We start from the raw sequence: 19007 nt of genomic DNA, 5'->3' as shown, positions 1-19007 counted from the left end.
AAGGAAAGAGACTCTCTCACTCCAAGTAACTCCCTAAACTAACAATGTTTAGAAAAAACAAGTATTTTCAAGGTGGTTCAGAGTTGGAGGATAGCAGGCAGAGAGTAGAAACTGACTTGGATTTGATTATGGGGTCACGAGAAAGGATGAGAAATGTTCATTTTTAGTTGTTACTGAAGTTTTTATAAAATCCCAAGACATTCATTAGAACTTTACTAATTAAGACACGTAACCCACACACAACTAGACTACAAGTACTTATAATACATGTTTTTGGTTTTTGTTTTTTGAGAAAGAAATCTCAACTACCAAAGGTTCACCAGCTGCAGGACTTCAAAGGCAGTAATAGGAGCAATGGTCTCCAATGACTCAATTTGGAAAGAAAAATCTCTCACACAACCCACCCATTAGACAAGATGACATATACATCTACTTCAGGACACCTTACGTTTTGGATGAATAGCCTTGAATTTACTTCACAGCCAATAGCTTGCCAGAGAAAACTTCGAGTTGGATCCTATTACTTAATACACTAAATCCACAGCTCAAAGTCCATCTCACTGGATAATTGAATATAACTAGCGATGGGAATTAAAACTGAGGATGCCAGCAGCCCTGATTTCACTGTTATTATTTGTACTGTGTGAAATGATTTTCATATTGGCAAGTATGGGATCTCTGAAACTGTGCACTCTTCCTATCTACCATGGTACATACGATTATTTGCCCATGCACGCTCTGAGGGGCAATGCGGTACAATGAAAGGAGCCCTGAGCTTGAGTCAAAACCAGTTCTAGTGCCAGCTCTGCCACTATCTGGCTGAAGACCTTGGACCACACTTTAGGTCTAAGTTTACTCATTAATTTATTTAATAACCATGATTTGATCACAGACCTAAAAGAACACAACATTGCTCAGCTGTAAAAGGGGGGAAACTAGACCTAGTTTATAGAACTGGTGTTAGATTTAAATGAGATAATGGGTGTACTTTGCATCCAAGATACATTGGTGCTACTCTTCTTCTACCGCAACTATCAGGCACTGTGTTCAGTCTAAAACACCATTGCGGGGATCACACTGGAAGCCCTCATCTCGTTTGTCATCACTGGGTAAAGCCTCTTGCCTCTTAGTCGGTAAAATCCATGAAGGCCAGGATTTTCTTCTTTCTAACACACAGACGCATCCTCTGAACCTGCATGTGCCTCAGCATCTAGTAAGCACTTAATAAATAATTGTTGAATGAATAAATTCTCTTTTACTCCTTAAAATAACTCTGGATCAACTAATATTTTTACCATTTTACAGTGAGGAGGCTGAATAATGAGATAAACTGTCTATAAAATCAGGTGATAAGTCCCTTCCAATTCCACAATGCTATCTATAGTTGTTATATTTTCCAATAGTTCATCATTATATCATTCTTCCTAAATAATTGCTACTTACTCACATTTATTGGTTATTGCTTAAATAATAGCAAGAGTCTCAAACTACAAAATCTACTCCTATCTTTAAAGAAAATAAAATATTGGAACCATAAAAAAAATCATTTGTTTGTAAGAAAACTTTATTCTCACATCTACACACGAACTATCTAATGAGGTTATTCTTTTTTTTTTTTTTTTTTTTTTCATGAGGTTATTCTTAAGAAACTCTTCCGGGCTTCCCTGGTGGCGCAGTGGTTGACAATCTGCCTGCTAATGCAGGGGACGCGGGTTCGAGCCCTGGTCTGGTAAGATGCCACATGCCATGGAGCAACTGGGCCCGTGAGCCACAATTACCGAGCCTGCGCGTCTGGAGCCTGTTCGCCTGGAGCCTGTTCTCCGCAACAAGAGAGTCCGCGATAGTGTAAAGCCCGCGCACCGCGATGAGGAGTGGCCCCCGCTTGCCGCAACTAGAGAAAGCCCTCGCACAGAAACGAAGACCCAACACAGCCATAAATAAATAAATAAATAAATAACTGATTGAAGGATTTAAAAAAAAAAACAAAAAAACTCTTCCAAGTAATTTCCCCAACCTAAACTTCCATATCCTTTTCCCCAAATAAGAAGCGAAATAAACAGTCAAGAGTGATATTAAAAACATGGGGGCAATCCTGTCCCTAAAACATTTCTTCACCAAAATTTGGATTCTTTCACTTTAAGAGCAGCAAGATCATCTTTTTTACTATCTTTCAGAAGATAACTGTAGCTTCCCTAGTCTGGGGCCCTAAATGAGAAAGACCTGGGTTAGATGCAGCCAATGTCACAGGGTCTCGTGGCTCTGAATCAGTATTTTCACACACTCCCAATCATAAATGCCCCAGAGACCTCCTATCCCCAAAACGGACACTGCTGTATCTCAAGTTCAGGTTTACAGAATGATGGCCTCCTCCAAGGCCTTCCTTAGAAAACGTATTCCCAAATTTGCCATCTCACCTCACGCTTCCTTCTCCAAAAGCAGCCTACTCTTAACCACTTATAAGTCTTCTCCTCTAGAGGGCTGAATGTATATTGGGGCACTCAGCAGATATTACACTCTACTCCATCAAAAGGATCTCATACATTTGTTTTAATTTAGTAATTAACATTCCTCTAGACTCGCAGAAGTGCTGAGGGCAAACTCATAACGCTTTTAATGGCAAAATCAAAATGTAAGCCCAGGTCAGACTTCACATCTAATGCTGTTGCTGGCAGATCCAGTGATTTTGAGACCGAGCAAGATGATTTTATCATTAAGGCATCACCACTGCTGTGCAGGGAATTTCTCTTTCATTACACCTCAGCTCCCTCCCACCTCAAAACGCTGCGTAGAGTTCTAACGTACTCTGAAACCACAGCAACTTATGACAGAGCAGCCATCATGATGACCTGTAAGTCATCAAGATACATATCAACCACTGGCTATGTTATTAATACTTGAAGTATCAAATTTGCTAAGGAAGCAAAAAGGAGCTTCATTCTTCCTCAAGGGGAATCAGAAACCAGTATGTTCAAGAGAGGATTTCCATAGGAAAACCGCCCCTGCCTCAGACAGCACCTACCATCAACATGTTTACGGGCAAACACAGTATCAGAAAAACATGCTGTGAGTCTTAGAAACAGCATATGCCTCATTTCATAGGGGCTGCTATGGTGCTACGCATTGTTTTTTGGTTTTTGGGTTTTTTTTTACTGCATTTCAGAGAAATAACCGTAAAATGAAGGTCTATAACCAGCATATAACACAATAAACAACAGCATCAACTTCTGCACCCTTTTTGTGAATGGTTTCCCTATGCTTTAATTGAAAATGTAAGTTTTAATATGCTTTGTGTTTTCTCTCAAAATAGTTTGGGACCAATTCTATTCTAAGACTTCTGTATTTACCATCTCCATCCAAGGTCCAAAGATTACAGAATTTACAAATGAAGGACACCCCCTACACACACACACACACACACACACACACACACACACAAGTCAGTAACAGAGGAGCTATGACAACAAAATTCCTGAATGACAGAAAGAAACACAGAGGACAGTGGCTTGAAACAGCAATGGTGGTCACCACAAGCTTTGTCCTAGAGTTCAGCTCAGGTCTTTCTGAAAGCCTGGACCAAAAATTCACAAAAACAAGAAGCAGTAACACAGTTCACATAACTTTCCTGAGCTTAAATATATAATAGATCTGGGTAACTGTCCAACCTAGGTTGTATCTTCAGGGAATCTCAAACTCTCATAAAAAACCAAGGTTTCTGGCTCAAGAAAAGGCTTAAAGTTAGAGATGAGCATTGTTAAATCACTGGTTCCTATTCACATTTCAACCCGTGAAATAACGTTTCACTACTTGTCTCAGTCACCAGCGACTCTAGTCTGTCTTGAGAAAGCTCACACGCCTCCCTGGACTCAGCCATCTCCTTCTCACCGACAGGTCAGGTCCAATACAACCAAAGCTTAATTCACTTTAAAAGATATGTGAACTATTATTCAAGGACAGTAGCTGTCTGTTCACAGAAGCTTCATCCACATCAAGGCAGCTGAGTTTGTGAGCTTGATTTTTGTATTCTTCTTTCATTCTGTCAAAATTCAAGCTTACAGATATTTCTACTTTCAGTCTATTCTTTAATAAATGTCCCGCTCAGTGTAAGACAGGACTCAGAGTTTCAATGACATAACTGTATATTTTCCCAAGAAAACTGTTTATGTACCTTTCCATAAATGTTTTAACTTCTTCACCTAGAATATAAAATCCTTGAAGAAAATGTCTGTCTTCTATAGTTTAGCAAGATACATGCTCAACACAATTTCCAAATCACCTTTAGTACCAATTTTAACCATGAAGAACACTGAAAATTCTACTGTAAATTATCAAATATATGGAAGCAAATATATAAATGAAATTCTTCTGTCATTTAGTACAAAGAAGAGAGATACAAATATAGGATAATTTCTCAAATGAGTTTCAACTACTTAATGTGCTACTTTAAAGCATATTCACAAACAACAGAAATAATCAATCTGAAGAACTGGATTCATCTCTATACACAAGGGACATTTTTATACAGTTTCTCGAAGAATTAGCCACACAAGCACAATAGGTACCATAAAGATTAAAAGAAAGTAACTGCATTAAAAATACTTCAGTTTATTAAAAGGAACGGTTCCTATTTTATATGTATACACATCGATTTTTATAGAAAAGAACACATCTATTTTTATTCTAATTTCCATGACTCACTCCCCACCCATTCACCGATGAGATAGATAACAGTTGATCCTATTTTTCACCTTTTAATTTATTCTACCTGGAGAAATAAAATTCATCACTGTCCCATGTTATTTTCCCTCCCCTTTGGACATTTATCCACTAAATAAACATCTACTACCCACTGCTGTTAAGCAGTGTGCTGGGTCCTGGGGCTCCATCCCAGTCTCCTCCGCTGGTTTCCCCTATTTGCCCCAATTTCTAAGCGCTGAAGTGTCCCAGGACTCAGCCCTGTCTCATCCTCAAGTCAGTCTACACATGCTCACTCGGTGGTCTCAGCTAGTCTCCTGGTCTAATTAGCATCTATCCTATGCTGACCACCCCCATATTTATATATACTGCAGACCTCTTTCCTGAGCTCCAGTTTCACATATGGACTCACCAACTCATCCTCTGCCAATAGATGTTTTACTGATCTCGAACGTTTAACAGGCCCAACTAACTCCAGATCTTCTCCACCAAACCTCCTTTCAAAGGATGAAGTTGATGACAACTTCGTCCTTCTAGTTAGTTAGGCTGAAATCCTTGAAATCATCCTGACACCTCTTTCTGTCATACCCCACATCCAAGCTATCAACAAACCTCTCTTGGAAGGCTGGCCAAGGAGACACTTTGACGTAAGCTTCTGCCCAATCCTGACGCCTCTGCCTCCCTCCCACTATGTTGTTCCCAAGGGCACATGCTTACAAGTATTCTACACACTAAACCCTGTCTGAGTCTACTTCCCAAATGATCCAAATGCTTCAAGTCTTCACTACAAACATCCATTACAATATTGTGCATACAACAGCTTATCCCTACTAGAAATAAAACAAAGGATGATTTTAGCTGATCTATGTGTAGAATCATATAGTTATAGATTCAGAGATTAAGGATATTTCTTGTCTTCTTTACAAGGACACTGAATGCCTCATGCTGCCTTACTACTCTTTTTGTTTATCTTTCATGCAGCAATGAAAGGCTTTAAATAAATCTTATCCATTCAAGTCCAACTGGTATTTTTTCTTTCTCTTCCCTGAGGAGCATCTTTTTTCTATACTACCACTTCTCTATTACTTCAGTTATTCACTGCATTTAGTTGTTTATCTTACTTTTTTCAGAAATATTCCTTCATAACAAAGAGGTGCTAAAAACCTCATTTCACAAGTAGGTATGAAAAAGAAATATCTTGAACACCTTTCCTAAAAAGAAATCTAAAGGTAGGTAATTTAGTACATAAGCCTTTAGGAAAGCATTAGAAGAAAGTAAGACAAAGTCAAATATTAACAATTTACTGAACATAAATTCTCATTACACAAAATAGTATCTCTCCTTATAACTTCAAAATATTAATAGGGCAACACAGCAAAATATCAAGTGTCAGATGCAGCTAGACTACAAAATGTTATGTTTTTATTTTAGAAGTATGATTGTTATTATTGCTGAAACGAGAATTTTAGAAAAAAAACTACCATCAGTTTCTTAACATGTAATTTATTTGTAAAAGTCAACCAAAACAATCTGAATTCACTCATCAGCTCAGGAAGCAGATTCCATGACATTTTTTTCCCCTAAATGCTAAATGACACAGGCAGCGATAAAATATGCAGAGAAAGAACCATGTCACAGAAGATGTGACAATTTGGATAAATGATGATAAATTGTGATGTAGAACAGCCGTTTGTAAGCTGCTGTTTTCAAAAACATGTATTTTAATGATGATTTTTGCCAAATATCATTTTAGAGAGATATTCTGTAATAAAACCATTGACAAACAAAATTGGTACCTTATTATAAATTAGAACAGAAATGTATTTAAGTTTTCAGCAAACTTGTACTTTGCTTTAAATGAGAATGCATTTTAGATCCAGTCAGTTCCTTACAATGTTAAACACAGTCATCATCTGACCCAGAAATCCCACTCCGAGGTATAAAACAGAAATTAAAACATACTTTCACACAAACCCTTGTACATGAATGTTCATACATGCAACATTATTCATAAAAGACAAGAAGTGCAAACAACCCAAATGTCCATCAAGTGACATATAATATCAATAGAACAGAATATTATTCAGCAATAAGAAGGAATAAAGTACTGATACATGCTACAATACGGATGAACCTTGAAAATATTATATTAAGGAAGCCAGTCACAAGAGGCTACATATCACTATGTTTATATGAAATATAAATTCTATTTATATGAAATGCCCAGAATAGGCAAATCCATAGAAATAAGATGTAGATAAGTGGTTGCCTAGGGTTGAGAGTGTAGAGGGAATGGAGAATAATTGCTAATGGATATAGGGTTGCTTTCTGGGGTAATGAAATGTTCTAGAATTGTGCACGGTGATGGCTGCACAACTCTCTGGCTATACACAACCTCTGAATTGTACACTTTAAGTGGGTGAACTGTATGTGAACTACATCTCCAAAAAGCTGTTTAAAATGCCAGTTAAAAAGGCCAGTCATGGGCTTTCCTGGTGGCGCAGTGGTATAGAATCCACTTGCCAGTGCAGGGGACACGGGTTCGAGCCCTGGACCAGGAAGATCTCACATGCTGCGGAGCAACTAAGCCCACGAGCCACAACTACTGAGCCCAAGTGCCGCAACTACTGAAGCCCGCGCGCCTAGAGCCCACGCACCGCAATGAATAGTCCCCGCTCGCCGCAACTAGAGAAAGCCCACACACAGCAACAAAGACCCAACGCAGCCAAAGATAAATAAATAAATAAATTTACTTTTTAACAAAAGGGCCGGTCATGTTGTAGCTGTTTATAACTTGTATAGACTTTTCAAAGTCTAAATCCCTAATTATCAAAATATGTTTCTTACTGTCCACAAACCTCATTTCATTTCCTTACATAAAACCATCTGCCTATTCCACTATAAATACTACACGTAGTGAAAGAAAGTGCTTCTAAAATTAAATTATGTTTTCAAAACAGATTTCTCCTTAATATATTTAATTTTAATGATTCGCATGTGAATTATCCACACTTTCCATTAACTATGGTTAAATTTTCAATCTCAGATAAGTATCCCCCAATACAAAAGCACAGTAACAGGCCATTCCTCTCCCAACACAAGCTGTGTGGACTAAATTTTTAACGTATTAGCTTGAATTTTAAAAAGCAAAATTAAGGAGGCAGATCTGTAAGAAAAGCAAGCATATGAAGTCTCAGAATTTTAGAATGGAAAATATTTTCAAGATTGATCCTCTTCAGGACTACCGAAACTTTAATATCTAAGAACTAACCCCAGGAATTTTGTGATAGTCTCATATCACCTTACTTTTTAAATTTTTATTGGAGTATAGTTGATTTACAGTGCTGTGTTACTTTCTGCTATACATACCTTACTATTTTGCCTTATTATTTATATTTACATTAAGTTGATTCCTTTCCTTTCTTTTCTTTTTAACTTAGCAATGTATGACACAACATCAGTGAACTTACGGGTTTGGTAAGCTATCTGTCCTAGTCTAACAAACATTACAATAAATAAAAGTTTAAATGGTGATGTGTCTATCACTTAAAAACATCTTGCACATGATCAGTACTACATCTACCACACTATGGGAAACACTGATCTAGTTTTATCTTCTAATTTTATGGGTGAGAAAGTTGAACTTCCTGGTGACTCTCAAAAGTCTGTGCACATCAGAACCTCCTGGAGGGTTTGTGTTAAAATAGAGAGTGCTGGGCTCTTCCCCAAGAGCGTAGGTCTGGGGTAAGGTCTGAGAATTTACGTTTCTAACAAATATCTAAGTGGTACTAATGCTGCTGGCCCAGGGACCGCCCTTCAAAAACCACTGACCAAAACCTACTAACCCCAAATTAGTCAGACCAGAATTTAAACTGGAACCCAATCTTCTCTTAGATGCTCTTATAATTATATGCTCTATCAAACATGTTTAATGTTGCTGAATTTTATTCACCTTTCACTTAATTTTACTCTTTTCAATAAAGGTGATTATTAAATGCTAAAGATCAGGTTTATACATTTTTAAGACTTCAGAGTTGTTATAAAATAGTGATTAATAAAAATTTAAGGAAAAGAACATTACAATCACCTTTGAGGACCCTGAATCCCTTTTCTTGTTCACATACCCTCCATTAGTCCTTTGAGATAAACATTATCTTCAAGTTTGTGTCTTATCATTCACTTGCTTTTCTTGTTAATTTTCTCATAGCCATATCTCTAAATAATATATTGTTTAGGTTGTACGTTCTGAGCTTTATACTATATCTTTTTATGCTATTTGCTTTTTTATTCAATATGATGTTTTTGAGATGTAGCCCTCGGTTTTTATCAGTAATTCATTGCTTTCATGGCGGGACACTATTTCATCTACAAGAAAACAGCACTAAAATTGTTGACGTTTGTTTTCATTTTGAAAAAATCAGAGGTAAAAAAGAAGTTGCAAAAATAGTACAGAGAAGTCCTATGTATGCTTCATCCAGTTTCCTCCAATGGTTACATCTTACCTAACTATATTACAGTATCAAAACCAGCAAACTGGTTTTGGGATAATGCTTGTGTATAGTTTCATGCCATTTTATTATATATGCAACTCTCAATTTTTAAGTTCTTTTTTTTTTTTCTCGCGGGCCGCCCAGGCCGCGAGACCAAGGGCAGCGGGGGCCGGGCCGGCGCGCCGCCCCCGCCCCGCCTCAGGCCGCCCGCGCTTGGGCCGCCGCCCGGCGACGCGAGGCCAGTCCCACCCCGCCCCCACCCCCACCCCCACCGCCGGCCCGGGGGTCGCTCACCTTCCGCGTTGCCCCAGACCACCATGCCCGGGCACAGCCGCCTCCTCCGGCCTCGCCGGCCCCGCCGCCGCCACACGGTGCCCTCGCCTGGGACGGGGAGAAGGGCCGGGAAAGGAGTCGCACCGCCGCGCCGCGGTCCACGCTCGCCCCACGCTCGCAGCGGCCACCCTGAGCGCGCCCAATGGCTGCTCTGTCCCTCCCCCTCCGACGGGCGCGCGCGCCGCGGCTCCGCCCCGCCCCACCCCCTGCGGCGGCCGGCGCGCTCCCAGGCTCCTCCCCGCCCTTCCCCACCCGCGGCGGTTCCGGCCCCGGCTCGCACTCCGCCCCGCGCTGCGCGAGTGCCCGCCTCGCGCCTGGCCTCGGGCGACCCTGAACCACCGGCGCGGCGCCCCTCCCAGGCCCGCCCGCGGAGGTCAGCCCCTCCGCTGCACGTGACCGTCTCGCTCGCGGGGGCGGAGAGGAGCGCGGCGCCGGCCCACCTTCCGCATCCCGAGACCCGCGCGCCTCCCGCTGGGGTTGATGCGCTGTTCTCCTCTCTGCGAGTCCCCGCCCCGCGCTGCACTCCCCAGTCCGGGAGGACACTGGTTCAGGGACTGACCATGCTTAATCAAGATCATTCTATTGATATTAATGAATATCTGAGTTACTTCCTTTATTCCCCCCCTCCCCCCGCCAATTAAAGACAATGCTCCTACCTATTAGAAAAATGAAAATCCAAACACTGACAGCCCCAAATACTTGCAAGAATGTGAAGTAATAGGAACGCTCATTCATTGCTGGTGGGAATGCAAAATAGTACAGCCATTCTGGAAGAGAGTTTGGCAGTGTCTTACAAAACTAAACATACTCTTACTATACGATCCAGCAATCGGACTCCTTGGTATTTACACAAAGGAGTTGAAAAATTATGTCCACATCAAAAACCTGGACACAGATGTTTCATAGCAGCTTTATTCATAATTGCCAAAACTTGGAAGCCACCAAGATGCCCTTCGGTAGATGAATGGGTAAACAAACTGGTGCATCCAGATAATGGAATATTATTCAGCACTAAAAAGAAATAAGCCATCAACCCATGAAAAGATATGCAAGAACTTTAAATGCTTATTACTAAGTGAAAGAAGCCAATCTGAAAGGCTACATACTCTTTGATTCCAACTAAGTGATACCATAATGGTGGATAATGTCATTAGTCAAAACCCATAGAACATACAACACCAAGCGTGAATCCTAATGTAAACTATGGACTTTGGGTGCTAATGAAGTGTAAATGTAGATTCATCAATTGTAACAAATATACTTCTCTGCTGAGTAGTTGATAATGGTGGAGGCTATACATATGTGGGAACAGGGGGTACATGGGAAATCCCTGTACCTTTCACTCAATGTTGTTGTGAACATAAAACTGCTCTAAAAAAATAAAGTCTACAAACTTTAAGCTGTACGATGAATAAGTTCTGAGGTTCTAATGTATAGCATGGTGACTAGTTGATAACACTGCAATGTATAACTATAATTTGCTAAGAGAACTTAAAGGTTGACCCCCAAAACATATACATATATATTTATATATTCCTCTTTACCATAAATGTAACGGCTGTGCTCCTGGCTTCTCTAATCTCTTCCAATCATCTATTTTTATTTCTGCTCAGTACCATGCTGTCTTAATTGGTAGAGTTTTATAATAGCGAGTCTTAATATCTAGTAGGTCAAAAATCCCCAATTCACTCTTCCATTTGCTGTTAAGAATCAGCTCGCATGTTCTATGTGGGGGAGGGAGGTGAAGGAAATTCATTTTAGTGTCATAACATCTCTAAAACAATTTGGGGAGAATCACATCTTCTGTAGATTGAAATTTTCTATTGAAATAAGATTTATTTCTCCATTCCTTTAGTTTTTCTTAAGTGTCTTTGTTCTATAATTTTCTCCATATAGTTGTTGCCTATTCTTGCTAGAGTTATTCCTAGGTACTTTATAACTGTGATAATATTATAAATGGTATCTCATTGCCTTTTCTAAATAGTTGTAGCAGAGTACAGAAATGCAATTGATTTTGTATATTGATTTTGTTTGCAGTATACTTGCTAACCACTTTTATTCATTCGAATACTTCATCTGTAGATTCTTTTGGTTTTTCTACAGGGACAAGATATCCTCAATGACTAGTGATAGCAGTTTCTTCTTCTCCAATGCTAAGAATTCTTCTTTTTCTTCCTGTGTAAGACTTCCTATATAATGCTGCAAAGAAGGATTATCTTATCTTGTTGGTGAAAGGTGTCTTATCTTGTTTCCAATATTGAAAAAGAATGTTTTCAATGTTTCACCATTAAATATCACATCTGCTGAATATTTATACCTTCTAATGATAGTCTGTTCATTTTGTATCATGAATAGATACTGAATGTTATGGAATGCATTTTCTACATCTCCTGAGATTAAATTTTTTTTAAATCAAGAATTCAGTGGGGGACAGATGGATTGAGAGTTTGGGGTTAGCAGACGCAAACTATTACATATAGGATGGATAAACAACAAGGTCCTACTCTACAGCACAGGGAACTAAATTCAATATCCTGTGATAAACCATAATGGAAAAGTATGAGAAAGAATGCATATATATGTAACTGAGTCTCTTTGCTGTACAGCAGAAATTAACATTGTAAATCAACTGTACTTCAATAAAAAACTTACTCTGCATCCATAATGTGTCACACTGTTCTAGACAGTAGAGGTAAAGCAGTGACCAAACAGATGAAAACACTTGCCCTCAGGGAGTTCACCTTGTATTAAAGGAGAACAAACACAATGAATAAATAAAATGCATAGTTTGTTACATATTGATCAACACAAAAGACAAAAATGAAGTAGAGAGGGGAACAGGTAGTGTCGGGAAGGAGGTCTGCAACTTCAAATGCAGTGGTAGGAATGGGTGTCATTGACAAAATGACATCTGGCAAGAGCCTGCAAGCAGAAACAAGAGCATAGGTTGTATGCAGTAAGCACTGCAAGGCAATATGAAGTTCTGTTACAAATTCTGTGAAGGAAAAGTGAATTTCTGAGTAGGTTCACTGGAAAAGATAAATGTTAACATACTATTTTAGTTGCTAATTCCCTATCACAAGCAATGAAGCTTAAAAATCTTACATCAACTATTAAGTAAATTAAAAAAACAGCTGAAACCATTATAACCACCAGTAGTACCAAAGTAGCATTCTTATTAAAAGTATGAAAATAACCATTTCAATATAGAATACAGAAAGATAACAAAAATTATTCTGTTGTTCAAAGTAAATTATTATAAAATTTCAACTTGGGTCACAGAAGCCTATCAAAAAAATAAGTATGGGAAAAGCATAAATGGAAAAAAGAAATATTCACAAGTACAAGACCTAAAACTCATTGTAAGTACTCCCCATAAGTTATCTGACCCAATCCAGGGCTAACACTCTAAAGAAACATGAAAACAAAAAGACAATCACTCAGAGACCAGATGACAGAAAGAGGAAAGGAATCGTTTCAAAGATGTGTTACAGAAAGTTCAAGTACAAAATTTTCAAATTAATATTGAGAATGCAAAAGGAAAAAAGACCCAGCAAGTCTAACTAGCAATGAAATAAATAAGCAAAGACAAAAAGAGAAGGACATCGAAACACACAAAGACTGACCAAAAGAGAATAAGGAAACTCCTAAACCAAAAGGTCACAGAGGTGTCCTATCCAACATTAGCTCATGGGATGATGATAGGTGTTTATGCGGGGGGGGGGTGAATAGGTCAAAGTTAATCTATTAGATTCTTTATGCAGTACATCTCAGAATCTTTCAAAATGCCACTGTGAATTATGAATCACTAACCTACTTTGGGGGTAGGGTATGGGGGGCACAGAGTAAGTACGCATAAGAATGTAGTCTTTCCCATGCCAGCTCACCACGGAACCCTTTATTTTGGCCAAAAACAAAAGTCTGTGAGAAAAATGTTGTCCTAAAGGATGGTAAGACAGATGAAATTCATAAATCGCTTTGTAGAGTTAAAGGAATGCTAAAAAAAAAAAAAAAAAATTTAAGGACTTTCTGGTTGTTGTTTTTTTCTTTTATTATTGGTAGAAAGCCAGCCAAGAATCAGTTGGACTTACAAACATGAGTACATGGATGAATAAAAGATAGAAAAGAGAATAAATCAAAATTCTGATATATTTTACTGAAGAGGATATTTGGATACAAATGTTGTTATGAAGCAGTCCAACTACGCTAAAGTAAAGAAAGAAAAATGCAAGGGTTGTACTCGTCCTAACTGACAAAAGTGAAATAAATCACCAGGATGGAATGGTATCCAACCAGAGTTCTGGATGCTCTTGAGGACGACTATGAATTTGTAGGCAAAGTTAGATAGAATCATCCGAATAGCCCCAAATCTGGCTCCTACAAAGGCTCTGGAGAAGACCCAATAAAATAAGATTCATTGTGGATTTGTTGGAAGTATAGGGTAGGTTGATGGAATTTTTAATTAAGAATAGACTCAGACACTGAAGTAAAAATAACCTAATAGAAGAAACACCGTAAAGTTATAGAATCTATAGATATCTGTATTAATTCTATATCTATAGGTAGATTCTGTATCTATAAAGAGAAATAGATATAAAACACCTGAAAGTTTTTGAAGTGGTAAATAAACTGAGGCAGGAAATAATGTTTATTTAGACTTTCGACACATCTTAGACAACATTCTTCAACAAAGGTTGAAAATATTAAATCACTATCAAAAGAAATATTCTGCCCCAGATAGGAAAGTGGCTTGGTGGCCGAAAACAAAAGGAAGAAATAAGCAAAATTTCAAATATAGTTTATCTCGGGATTTTAGTGAAAACTAGTCTCATTTGTATAATATTGAAAAATGGAGCACACGGCAAATGTTCAGGTTTAGAAATGAGCAGTGAAATGCCAAGCGCCAGAGATAACCGATGGAGAGTTATTTATTTATTTAGTACAGTCCTGGCAATGACAAGGGTCATAGCCAGTATGATCCACGACATTCAGGGAAGCTCTCCACGTGCCAAACACCACCTGAGTCACTGTATGTGCATGACTTTGTTTAGTCTTCACAACTTCCTACAGAAGTAATTGCCATTTTATTCCATGAGTTTACAAGCTAGACAGTAAAGGCTCAGAGAGGAAAGTAACTTCCCCAAAGATCACTAAGGTAAGTAGGTGGCAGTCATAGGAGCTACTAAATGATAGAGCTAAAATTTGAAACCTGGCAACTGACCCCAGAATCCTTACCTACTTTGGGGGTAGGGTATGGGGGGCACAGAGTAAGTATGCATAAGAATGTAGTCTTTCCCATGCCAGCTGACCACGGAACCCTTTATTTTGGCCAAAAACAAAGCACTGCGAGAAAAATGCTGTCCTAAAGGGTGGTAAGTCAGATGAAATTCATAAATCACTTTGAAAGGTTAAAGGAATGCTAAAAAAAAAAAAAAAAAAATTAACTACTGCACCAATGGTTCTCAAACTTGAGCATGCATCAGAATCACCTGGAAGGTGTGTCAAAGACAGACTGCTGGGCCCCATCCCCTCGAGTTTCTGACTAAGCAGATTTTGTGGGTTCCGAATTTCTATTTCTAACAAACTGATGTTTCTGCTCAAGGGCCCACACTTGGAGAAATATGGTCCTAAGCCACAGGTGGTGAAACAAAGAAAGCAAGCGATCACGATAAGAATGGTCTCGGGAAAAGGAGAAAACCTAGGTGAAGAAAGCTGGCGTGGAATTAAGGAAAGGAGGGATGAATCATCCAGTAAATGGGGTCAAGCTAAAATCACATGGAAGTTTTCCTGGGCCTTTTGCTCCCTGGGTGGGCAAAGAGTCTTCCTGGGACCTCAAAAAGCCTAAAACTATTCAACCCAGCTTCGGGCACAGTATAAATTTAATGGCAAAAGGATGTCCCCACGTTCAGGATCTCTGTACTCTGGCTACCACCACAAACCTTACCCACTGACAATACCTAGAACTCCTTTAACAGGAAACAAAACGTTTTACTTTGTAGCAAGAAATAGAAGCTTGAGAAGGAAATAAGTCCTAAAAAGTGAATATATATCACTGTCTACAGATCTCATTCCAAATGTAAATGACTGCTTATAGATTAACCATAGGTCTAATATAACATGGCATGTCTAATATTCTTAAAATTACAAAAATTCAGTTTTATTACTTTGGAGCGGAAGCATGATGCTACATGAAAGGCATCAAATTTGGTGTTAGAAATCCTATATTTGGGGATAAATGACTTCTGACAAGTCTTTTTTTGTTTCTTTGTTTATGTTTTATTTTTGGCTGCGTTGGGTCATCGTTGCTGCACGTGGGCTTTCTCTAGTTGCGGCGGGCGGGGGCTACTCCTCGTTGCGGTGCACGGGCTTCTCATTGCAGTGGCTTCTCTTGTTGCAGAGCACAGGCTCTAGGCACGTGGGCTCAGTAGTTGTGGCTCGCGGGCTCTAGAGCGCAGGCTCAGTAGTTGTGGCGCATGGGCTCAGTGGCTCCGCGGCATGTGGGATCTTCCCGGACCAGGGCTCGAACCCGTGTCTCCTGAATTGGCAGGCGATTCCTAACCACTATACCACCAGGGAAGTCCAGACATTTTCTTCCTACGTAAAAAAGGAGCAGTAGGGACTTCCCTGGTGGCACAGTGGTTAGGAATCGCCTGCCAGTGCAGGAGACACGGGTTCGAGCCCTGGTCCGGGAAGATCCCACATGCCGCGGAGCCACTGAGCCCATGCGCCACAACTACTGAGCCTGTGTGCCACAGCTACGGAAGCCCGCGCGCCTAGAGCCCGTGCTCCGCAACAAGAGAAGCCAGCGCAACGAGAAGCCCGCGCACCGCAAGAAGAGTAGCCCCCACCCGCCTCAACTAGAGAAAGCCCACGCGCAGCAACGACCCAACGCAGCCAAAAATAAATAAATATAAAATTAATTTATTTTTTTTTTAAAAGGAGCAGTAATTCCCCACAGAGATGTGAGGATCAAAAGGGATCATATTTGTGAAAGTGTTTGGTCAATTATAACTCACTTTTTCAATTATAAGGTGTTAGGACTACTTCGGGGAGTAACACGTTTTATACAAGCTGTTACTAGATGTGCACTGTATTCAAGTTTAGGGTGCATATTAACGTCCAGTGTCATTTATACACAAGAGATGCCTTCTAGGCTCAAGAGACAAAAGTTACAAGTGATAATCAGGCATTCATGACGCTGGGATTTGATAACGTTTCTCCCAGTCTAAACGCAGTGGGAAACATCCAGAACTGAAAGTGGACACAAACTACTTAGTATTTTAGGAAAGCAGGAGAGACACAACAGGATTGGGGAGAAGTATCAAGTCTATCAGAGGCTCTCAGGGACGCCTGGTGTCTACCTACAGAGGCTGCAACCAGCATATTCTTAGGACAAAACCCTAAGGTAGTGGGTGGTTTTTTGTTTGGTTTTTTGTTGCCTGAGAGTGAGCTACTGTCCCGCTATCTCACTCTAAAACCTATAGAAAGAGAAGGGCTGTGTTCCTCCAGCTGTGGCACCTCAGGGTAGGGTCCTCTACCTAAGGCTCTGAAAAAGTAAGGAGGGCACAGTGCTACCTCATAGTACAAAAAGGTACATGAAAGACCTATGTTCTCCTTCCTCTGCTGCTGGCAGGCACTAAGATGAGGAAGAGATGCTCAGAAGGCCATGGCATGGTGATGGAGGAGTCCAGTCTGGCTGCGGCACCTTCACGACCTTAGGAAAACTGTCGGCAAGCTTTCATTAGAGTAGGTTCAGGCCACAACGTGCATATTCATCTTTCATCTGTTTAAACAAGGCACTAAATAATAGGTGTCACTGGTCACTTCCTATTGAACAAAGCCTACAAGATTTTAGGTAAGCATCAAGACACTGATGTTGGGTCAGGCGAAGATTTCTTAGCTATGACACCAAAAAGTATATTGATAAAAGAAAAAAATAAGCTGGGCTTCATTCAGATAAAAAATAACGCATTTCAAAAGACACCATTAAAAAAGTAAAGACGTGCCATGAACTAGGAAAAAATATTTGAAAATCATATATCCAATAAAGGACTTGTATCCAATAATAACAAGTGTTGGCAAGGATATGGAGAAACTGGAACCCTCATGCATTGCTGGTGGAATTGTCAAATTCGAAACTGCTACTTTGAAACACTGATTCATCATATGACCCAGGTAATTACCCCTAGGTAACCACCCAAGTGAAATTAAAACTACATGCACACATCAGCCAGAGCGGCCAAAACGTGGAAACAAACCAAATGTCCATTAATTGGTGGATGGATAAATAAAATGTAGTATATCCATACTATAGAATATTCTTTGGCAATATGATACAGGCTACTGCATAACCTCAAAAACATTACGCCAGATAAAAGAAGCTAGACACAAGAGACCACATACGGTATGATCCCATTTATATGAAATGTCTACAAAAGGCAAATCTATAGAGGTAAGAAGTAAATTATCGGTTGAATGGGTCTGGGGGTGGGAATGAGAGTGATTCCAAATAGGCACAAGGTTTCTTTTGGAGGGTGATGGAAATGTTCAAAAATTAGATTACATGATAGGTGCATACAACTCTATAAATTCACAGATTTTACTAAAAACCACTGAATTGCATATACTTCAAAAGAGTCAATTGTATGGCATGTGAATTATACATCAATAAAACTGTTTAAAACATAAAGAAATTTAAAAGAGAAGTCAGGGACAGCCCTGACCCCAAACCTCACTATGAAATGTGAACATATTTACACAGAAATCTGCCGCTTATCCTGATGTCGCCCTTCCAGAAACTTGACTCTTAGGATGACAAAGAACACGAACAAAGAGTAAGAGACCTCCAAACAGGGTCTAAGATAGCCGTGGCTCATTTATGCACTTTAGACTACAGGAGAAAATGGAAGTCCTCCCCTCGCCCCTACCCAGCCTGAGATGAAAACTTAATGACTCATAGGTACAAATGCAGGGCACCTAATTTTAAGCTCGATTATCTGGTTTTCCTCAGCAGCTACATTAACTAAGTGACAGTTAATACTGAGGATGGGATCAGAAGCAAACTATCAAAGCACAGGCCTCTGGGTCTGGTCAGCCCCTTACAACTTCACACCACTGAGGGCAGGGCAGCAACGGTACCCTGGTGGCCAAAAATGGTTATGACATCTGTTATCTGAGGCTGGAAAGAGAATCAGTTTCTCAAAATGAGGTCATCAAAATGGCCATGGGTCTGCACCCATTTATGATACAGGTTCTCTTGCCTCACTCAAACCAACTGAATCAGAACCTCCAACAATGATACCTAAGAATCTGCATTTTTAACAAGCCCCCTCGATGATTCTTATGTTTTCAATTTTATTGTGCACAAGAGCCCTTTACTTAGAGAATATTAGAGATGGAAGGAACCTTGATGATCATCTAACCCAAAGTTCACCTACTGTAGATGAAAACACCGGGGACCAACGATGTAACATGATTTTCAAAGATCAAATA

The 19007-nt window shown here is 39.7% G+C and overlaps 1 long non-coding RNA gene across 4 annotated transcripts in view; it reads right to left on the bottom strand.

The window, feature by feature from the left end:
* Positions 1-13234, bottom strand: part of LOC309654027 — a 35497-nt gene extending 22263 nt beyond the window's left edge. For 2 of the 4 annotated variants that reach the window (XR_014259747.1, XR_014259748.1), the window contains exon 1: positions 9477-13234. This is a non-coding gene — a long non-coding RNA (uncharacterized lncRNA). The remainder of the gene's footprint in view (positions 1-9476) is intronic. The other 2 variants (XR_014259749.1, XR_014259750.1) reach the window with 2 other exon arrangements.
* Positions 13235-19007: the final 5773 nt, after the last annotated feature.

The sequence above is a fragment of the Balaenoptera physalus genome (genome assembly GCF_965194825.1).
Source record: "Balaenoptera physalus genome assembly, contig: HAP1_SCAFFOLD_1725, whole genome shotgun sequence".
NCBI classification, from domain to species: Eukaryota; Metazoa; Chordata; class Mammalia; order Artiodactyla; family Balaenopteridae; genus Balaenoptera; species Balaenoptera physalus.
The sequence above is the reverse complement of the archived record's forward strand: the minus strand, read 5'-3'. Positions and strand labels throughout refer to the sequence as shown.